Source organism: Hyaena hyaena, unplaced genomic scaffold, assembly GCF_003009895.1.
Source record: "Hyaena hyaena isolate Hyena2069 unplaced genomic scaffold, ASM300989v1 scaffold_2056, whole genome shotgun sequence".
Lineage (NCBI taxonomy): Eukaryota > Metazoa > Chordata > Mammalia > Carnivora > Hyaenidae > Hyaena > Hyaena hyaena.
The window spans coordinates 102,002-110,957 of record NW_024082692.1 but is presented as its reverse complement, the minus strand read 5'-3'; the positions used below and the strand labels follow the sequence as shown (position 1 = coordinate 110,957).

Here is an 8,956-nt window from a genome sequence, read left to right as displayed (position 1 = left end):
GCTGGCTCCAGGCTCTGAGGCATCCGCACAGAGCCTGATGCGGTGCTCGAACTCACAACCCGTGATATCATGACCTGAGCCGAATCAGATGCATAACTGACTCAGCCACCAAGGCGCCCCAGAGATGATCCTAATCTTAAACAATTAGTGAGCCATGAGCTTGGTTAACTTGGAAACAGAGACACTGGTGTGATAAGAAAGAGTATGGACTTCAAAACTCAAAACCCATCAGTTGTTTCCTATGAGGTTATACATCTCTAGAATGTGGAGTGCAGAGGGTCAACGTGTATCAACTGGGAAGGAAGGTAAATGGTAGCAAAAATCCTAAGTAGGTGAATGGATATGAGGAGCGCTAGGAGCAGGATCCAGATGGAAGAACAGAATTGTGAAATAGGCCAGTTTCCTGCCCAAGCTAAAGAAAACTGTTTAGGACAATTCAGTATTTCTCTGGGTTGAGGGTGGGGTGGCAGTGGGGAGAGTCGGTTAGGGAGAAGTGTGTAAGAGAGGAACAGAATGGAACCAGCTAGTTTTAGGACTTTTCTATCATGTTCTAGGAATCTCCAAGTCACCCACCAATGATTTCCCTCCTGAGTAATTTTTGGAAGACACCCCTGTGCTCTCTGAGGCAAAACACCCATCCTCTGAAGTGGAGTATTTATCCGGCAACTTGTCCTTCTATCGTCGCACTTGTGCTGGTAAGGAGAAAGGAAATGCACTTCAAGTTTCGGCATTCAGGGCAGTGAGGGTTTGAACAGATCTGTAGAGGTCCAGCTCAGCATGTCTGCTCCGCCAATGGGGGAAAGGTACCCATTGGGTCCATTTATCATCTTGCCCTCCTCTCTTATTTGGGAGTCTGGGTCTCTGTTTCTGTACCCTAAGTAGAAATTCATCCTATCATTTTTCACTCGTAGGCAGGAAAGAGGAAGTGTGTGCATTCATTTCAGGAAAAACATCATTTATTGAGGGAAGAAGGGAAATCTAAAGCACAGTATCCACAACTGCTGTGGCGTCACTGAAGCCTATATGTTACGAATTAATATAAGGTGAAACAGGGGCGCCTGGGTGGTTTAGTCAGTTAAGCGTCCGACTTTCGCTTACGTAATGATCTCATGGTTCGTGGGTTTGGGCCCGCATCGGGCTCTGTGCTGACTGCGAGCTCAGAGCCTGGAGCCTACTTCAGTCTGTGACTCTTTCTCTCTCTGACCCTCCCCTGCTCACGCTGTCTCTCTCTCTCTCTCCTAGAAAAAAGAAAAAAAAAACGTGAAACCATCATTTGTAGTCTTCTAGTAATACTTGACCACAGAAAATAGACAAGAGCTCCGGATCCTTAGTTATTAACATTAAACAATCTTCTCTACTGAATGACTTGCTAAATTGAGCTCACAATCGAAAACTACAAAACAGGGGCCCTTGGGTGGCTCAGTCGGTTTGGCCACTGATTTCGGCTAAGGTCATGATCTCACAGCTTGTGAGTTCGAGCCAGCTTCGGATTTTGAGACTCCCGCTCTCTCTGACCCTTCCTGCTCACACTCTGTGAGAGTCAGGGAAACAAATATTACACTATATTGACTACACTCTGAGATAGCACACTTCCAAGACACACTGTTGGCTTCTACATGAAGATAATAGACATCTATTCTATCTACCTGACCTTCAAAACTTGGGAAAAATTAAAAAAAAATTTTTGACGCCTTATATTCTGTAGCTTTCGCCAAAAAAGGACTGTATTCTCCATGCCTCTCTGACACAGGTGTGTCTGAGTTGGCAATGCAAATATACTGAATGTAGAAGGATTGGATATATCTTCAATGTGGATGCAACTGAACAGAAATCTTACACAAGCAAAACACAGCTTGATTCTATTCCCAGACAGGAAGAAAACAATGTCATTTTCCCAAACTGTTTCTTCTCCATCTCTTACAATAAAAATCCTCCTAAGTAGAGATGTCTGAACTGAAAGTAGGGAGTGACAAAGGAAGTAAGTATGGCATTTGCTGTCTACAAACGGAGAGATGAGAGATACAAGTGGATCCAAGTCCATGTCCAGACTACAGCGAGGATGGAAGTTGTCTTTCCCCTCAGAAGATATTCATTTCAGCCACGTAAGAAAAACCGAGAGATTCGAGGGATGTCTCCAAAAGGAGAAGTAAGTGAAAGTGCAAGGGTATCGGAACGGGACCATGTTTACAAAGATGGAGGCGAAGGAAGTGTCACAGCTCTCTGAGAAGTGGCAAGGCAAATTCAGTGTGCTCCTGGGAAGATGAGCTCAGTTGATCATCATGTGGGCAGAGGTCTGACAACCAGTGTGAAATGGCCCAGCAAGGACCAGATAGCGTCTCTAAAAAGGAACCGGTAGATTGCACTTTTTTCTTGAAAAGAGGTGTCAGCTCCTCAGTAGATGCCCTTTAATGGGGGTAGAAGGGACAGCGATCTGAAAAGAATCCTCAGGTTTTCTGTTCAACAATCTCCTACCCTCAAAAACAAACAGGAGTCTTTATTCCATCCCACGCACTACTAGACTCATCAAAGTTTGCCCTCATGTTTACACTGATTAAGACTTCTCCCTTCATTCCCCATTCTCTGCTCCCAGCTCCTTACACTTCCAGACACACTGCTAAGCTCTGATCCTCACTGAGTCAACCTTCACATCTCATTGGGAAGCATTTGCATTCTTCACGTTTGCATTCTCTAACCTCATTCCTTAGATACCACCATCTCTAACTCACACAGATCACGTCACTCTTGTAGAATTTTGTATTTCCCATTAAGAAGGCACGAAGCCAACCCAATCCTATGCCATCGTCGAAACCTCCTCACTTCCTCCTCCCTCAGGTCCCTCATGCAGTTGCACAATCTAGGAGCTCATAGGAGGACTCCCATCTCTCCATAACATGGGCAGTTTCCATCACTTTCATGGTCTCAGCAGCTCTCACAAAATCACCTAGGTTCAGAGAGTCCCGCATAAAGCAACTAGAAATTATGGAACTACTTGGACGTCAGTAGTATAAGACACACAGATCACTCATGGTACAAAGAAGATATACTGACGGCACAAAGTGAGAATTATGCTGCCTGTCACCCAACACTTCACACGCTACCTTCGCATACAAACGGCGTTTCATCTCTGCACCCTCTTTGTAAAATTGTGGAGGAAACGTGACAGACACATCCACACATCGGACTGTGCTCATCAAACCTGCTACACATTCTAGCTCTCGGAAAATATACCACCACCTCTGTGTGTCCTTTCCTTACCCCAACGGGACCTACCAGACACTCCGGTCACCCAAGAGACAAAGTGGATGTATTTTCTGAAGGTGTCCCAGGCCTCACTGCAGTTTTGAAAGATGAGAAGAGACTTACTATTGATCGATTTTATCAGGAACAAAAATTTACCAAGTTACTTACCGAAAGACCAATGGAAATGGAGGAGAAGGAAAACTAACGTGATTCCCGTGATATATGGAAACCACAGTAGGGTTAGAGGTGATCCGGGAAATAAGCATATTTTAGGAGGAAAATAACCAACAACCTAGAACTCAAGTGTAAATTGGGGAGGTTTTAAGGTAGGCTATAAGTTTGGTAAGTGTAGATACCATAGTTTATCAGAACAGTGCATGAGGCATGTGGGAAAATTGACTCCAATGTCAGGACCAAAAGAGCGCTGAGCCATTTAGCGGTCAGGGGAGCTGTGTCCAACGTTGAGAGGTGGGGTGTGAATTCCGCCTTGGGGATCCTCCTGGAGTGTCCACGTGCGGTACAGCTACACAGCAAGGCCCCATGGGAGGACCCACGAGAGCCGGTATCTGTAAGGGGAGCCTAAGGACAGTAGTGGAAGTCAGGCAGTTCTTTTCTGTCCATTCGAAGCCTCCCAGGAAGCAGCAGGACTCAAAATCGCAAACCTCACCTGACACACTGCACCCCTTTACCGACACACATCCTCCAAATTTCCTCTTCTGGTAAACAGAAGAACAAAAACAAATAATATGGACACCTGATCGTGTACGAGGGAAGAACTGGTACTCAGATACATGCAGAAAACAGCATATGGCTCTCACAGGGAATCAGATACTTCATTCCAACAGATGATTTCATAGACCTCAATTTTAGGAACTTGAACAGAAACTAGACTAGAATCGTTGTGACGATAAGTGCCATGTGTTTGATTCGACATGGTATCTCTTGAGTGTTTAGCGAAGGCAAAAAATACCTGATTTTCCTTCTCTTTGCCAGAAGTCTTAAAATCACGTGAAGGCTCATCACGATCCGGACCCTCTAAACTGGTCCAATTCCACAAGCAGACGGAAGGGGATTCACGCTCAAGAGACATCTGTGTCTCTTCTCCAGACAAGCTCATTCACAGCGGTAAGTGGTGGGGGAGAATAGGGGATGAGGGGGATTCAGGCATGGTGGTGAGGGAGCATGGGAGCCAAAAATTGGGATTGAGCTCCATTGGCAGCAATGGCCATGAACGAACCCTCTCGCAAAGATTGTCCAGGGACTCTGTTTCTTGTTAGGGGGCAACAATATACCATGTCAGCATCCCTGTTTTCTTTGGTAGAAGCTCTTAAAGGATCTGAATGGGAAGATTACAAATCTAAGAGAAAAGTAGAAGGATATTTAAAGAAGAGTCTGTGAAGTCTTAATTTGAACATCTCTATCACCGGGGTTCCCAGGGAATCGTGAAAATAGATTTATTCTTCTAAACATTAACTGTCTGTCTATCTATCTATCTATGTATCTATCTATCTATCCATCCACCCACCCACCTGTCCATCCATCCATGCGTCCATCCATGCGTCCATCCATGCGTCCATCCATGCATCCATCCATCTGTCCTTCCGCACCTTATGTGTGTGTGTGAGTGTGTGTGTGTGTGTGTGTGTGTGTAGATAGAAAGGTTTCCATAGGTTAGTAGATAGATATAGATGCAGAGGTCTTCATATAACGTGGACCCCTCTTTCTCTAAGTGCAAAATTTCCCATGAAGAAAATCAAGCAAATCATATCGAACATTCGTGATTGCAAACTGTTTCCAGGCATAGTTCTTACACAGCATCAGTACTGTCTACACTTCTCCAGAAATATCACCTATGAGGTACTCAATATCAAGGGCATCCACCATAAACACAATTTTCATCATTATTATTTATTTCTATTTGAAGTAAGTGACATTTTCCAAGGTCAACTCCCCTTAAAGTTGTCAAGATTCCAACCAGAAAGTCACCTCCATTTTTTTGAGTGCACGTCTCATATTTGGTAATGATGTGTGACTTATAAGGTCCACTAAGTGTGTGTCTTGTGAATTGACAAATTCTGGAAAATGCCACATCTCAGTGTTTGGTTTGGTTTGGTGTGGTTTGGTTTTAGGAGCCCAGAAAACACCACCTCACACTGTTGTGTTGTGTGTGTGTGTGTGTCTGTGTGTGTCTGTGTGTGTCTGCTTGTTTTTATTCCATTCCCCAGAAGACAGGAAAGGTCAAGAGGTTTTGCCTCCTCCTGAGTCAAGTGTGGTGGTCCCTGGTTGCAGCCATGCAGTTTAAGAAAAGTCCTCTGCCGCACAATTCTTTTTCTGGACCTCCTCTGCAAACACGCTCATTCCTGCTGATGGGGAAGGTAAGGAAAACAAACAGTAGGGGTCTGAGTACGGACAGGAGGTACAGCTGAGCTGCTTGGCCCAAGCCCTACATATTTGACTCTCCCCTCAAACGCAGAAAAGGGTTTCAGGGCAGAGGCACTAGACTGAAGCCCCTGTAGAGGAACAGAGAGAGGGAGCGATAAGATAAGACACAGCTCCTCAGATGAACACTGGGACATCTGTGCTTCCCGGAGAGCACAGTGCTGGTGTGGGCATTTCATCAGAACCTTCCCCCTCAAATGAGCATGAGCTCGGATCCTCACGCACACTCCCTCATCTGTATCCCTTCCCAGCAGGTGTGGTCCCGTTTCTCCTTCCTTTGACTTGTTCTCCCAAACATACTGCCTTCAGTCCTCATTAACCTTCCTGTGTTCTAGTACCCTGGTGCCGGTACGCCCTGGTACCTTCCTTCCTTCCTTCACACAGTCTCACCCACTTACACACTGATCCCGTAAGTAAACCATGTCCTCTCACACAGACAACCTGTTTGAACTCCCTCATGCAAACTGCAGCAAACTCATAGACCGTGGAGTGGATGCACTTTCATATACTGCCTTTCTGGTCCTGATGCCGCGTGACCCACAAGGACGTCAGCCCCTCCTAAAGCCACACATTCTGAGAGCCTAGTTCACTTCTGCTAACACTTGACGTCATATTGACTCAACAGCGAGAACAGGCAATGCTCCTGTACGTGTTCACACGTAGCGTCGCACCGTGGAACACATAGGCACACATTCATCCTCCATTGCTTTTTCCAGTGTGGAAAACACTCACGGGAGTTGTCCCTAAACCCACATACAACTCCACAAGACGCACCACACCCTCATCTTCCCAGTGACACCAGCTGCACACCTCCAAGAAAACATACCACTCCCCACATTCTGAATATCACGTGTGTATATGCTTCTGCTCCCCGTATCCTTACAAGAATGGTCTTGTGGCCATCTTAAGTCCTCCCGACAGCACGTACTTATGCTACCTATGTTTGGAATATTCTTGCCTAGAAATACTTCAGTGCCATCAAGAAATAAACTGTCTTGGATTCCACGATAATTGGAAGAGTTCGCCCCCCTTTTCCACCAGCCTACTTCCCATTCCATCCCATCGGGAATCCTAAACCCTCTTATCCTCAGAACACCCCAAAGGAGAGAAGCTCATGAAAATATACTACCTACGTGTCCTCCATATAATGGGGGTGGCTGTCCTGTGTGAGGGCGAGAACGGACTGGAGTCTGCATCAAAGAAGCGAAAAATGGAAGAACTGACCATTTATGAAATAAGTTCTCCCAAACCGACCTCTCTTGTCCGTATACAGAACTCCTGACTGACAGTGACTGCAGCTGGAACAACGAAGCCCAGGAGGAAAGGCAGGAGGTTGAGAGTCCAACAGAGATTCCCCCTCTAGAGGGATGCCCCATGGCCAAGCCGCCCGAGTGGCTGCTGGCCCCAGAAAGCGGTTTCAAGTGTATGGCCTGCTGCCGGGTCTTCCCCAACTTAGAGGCCCTCAAGCACAATGTGCAGAATGGAGTCAGTGAGGGCTTTAGCTGTCTCGTTTTCCACGTAGCCATGACGTGGCTGGAGAACAAGCAGAAAACGGTCGAGAGGAAGACGGAAGAGGAAGAAAAAGGAGGGCAGGAAGATAACCCACAGGTGCCAGGAGATAAACCATTTTGGCTGAAAGAATTCTTCAAGAGATTATTTTTCTGCTGCTTTCGAGGGAGGAAGTAGAGTAGACCACACTCTGCTGAGGGGGCTTTATCCTGTCCAAAGAACCACAGTCCCCAAGGTTTTTTATTGACACCCACCCCGTCCCCATCGCTATCACCACACCACTAGAAGGAGCAAGGAGCCATTTTCAGGTCTACCCAGGGTTCTCCCGACAAGGGGAGAACATGCTTTCCCTCACATGTCCGCCCACATAGTTACTTGCCTGGGGTGATGTACTCATGATGGAGACAGGAAAAGCTAGTGCACAATTGAAACCAAAAACAGAGAAACCTCACCCCTTTGGCTTTCATGTGCTTGTGCACATGCAGGTGTACACACACTTCTTGTATGTTGAAAGTAGAAAGGATGGAACTTGTCACAAACCATCAGAGACCATCAAATATATGCACCCCAGGGTGTTCCAAAAATCAGACTACCATCAAGGTTCATAGTTTGAGAAACCTAAAAGCTACCAATTTCTGAGCAAGCTAGTTTGCATGTTTTATGGTTTGCATGTCACTTAACACTTGTACATTTTCAAAAATATAGGCAAGTAAGTCAGACTTCCCTTAAGGAAAGGAAGTCCTTAATTCACTACTTGGTTTCCATGAATCACCCTCAGAAGAATCATCAGTCTGGGTTGGAGAAATCTGTACCAATAGCTTTGACAATGAAAATAGAGGAGCTAGAGACTGGGCAGTTGGGAATCTTTTTTCTGCTACTCAGGAAAGATCTAGGAGCCTCTACGACTGGCCTTTCTTCAGTTCCTCCTTTTTGGAAGACCTGGCGGTTTGAACTATTAGTTTAATATGCTAAGCATCCCCACTATCCCTTCAATAAAGTCTTGTTTGTTCCCTTGAGCCTGAGTCATTTACTTTGTCACCTAATGTACCTTAATGGATGCCAATTAGCTTGACCATGATCATTTCTTCCATGTCAATAGTTGAACCCATAGGGCCTAGAAATCACTCCTACAGTATCCTCCCCTTCTGATTTTATACTTTAACAGTAAGGGATATGCTTCTACTCCAGATGTCCACATGATTTCTTAGAAAAGTGCATGACAACTCTTTGGGTGTATAAAAACAACTGGGCCTCAAATTTCGACAAACTGGACCAAATTTCATAGCACCGCTTAGCTAATTTGTATGCTGAGTTAGTGCTGTCGTTTAAAAAATGGAGATCATTTCATGTGTCTGTCGGCCATCTGGATGTCCTCTTTGGAGAAGGGTCTGTTCAGGTCTTGTGCCCATCTCTTCACTGGATTCTTTGTTTTTTGGGTGTGGAGTTTGGTGACAGCCTTATAGATTTTGGATAGTAGCCCTTGATCTGATGTGTCATTTGCAACTCTCTTTTCCCATTCCGTCAGCTGCCTCTTCGTTTGATGGATTGTTTCCTTTGCCATGCAGAAGCTTTGGATCTTGATGAGGTCCCAATAGTTCATTTTTGTTCTTGATTCCCTTGCCTGTGGGGACGGGTCAAGGAATTTACCCCAGGGATACAGGAGTGCTGATGCATAGGGACACATCTTCCCCAATGTTCATAGCAACACTCTCAATAGTAGCCAAAACGTGGAAGGCGCCTAAGTGTCCATCAACGGACAAATGGATCA

At 45.6% G+C, this 8,956-nt stretch overlaps 1 long non-coding RNA gene across 1 annotated transcript; it reads left to right on the top strand.

The window, feature by feature from the left end:
• The first annotated feature begins 651 nt into the window (after positions 1-651).
• Positions 652-6,983, top strand: LOC120227182. Its single transcript, XR_005527199.1, has 4 exons — positions 652-695; positions 4,234-4,365; positions 5,466-5,615; positions 6,642-6,983. It is a non-coding gene; the product is annotated as an uncharacterized LOC120227182 (long non-coding RNA).
• The last annotated feature ends 1,973 nt before the right edge of the window (positions 6,984-8,956 follow it).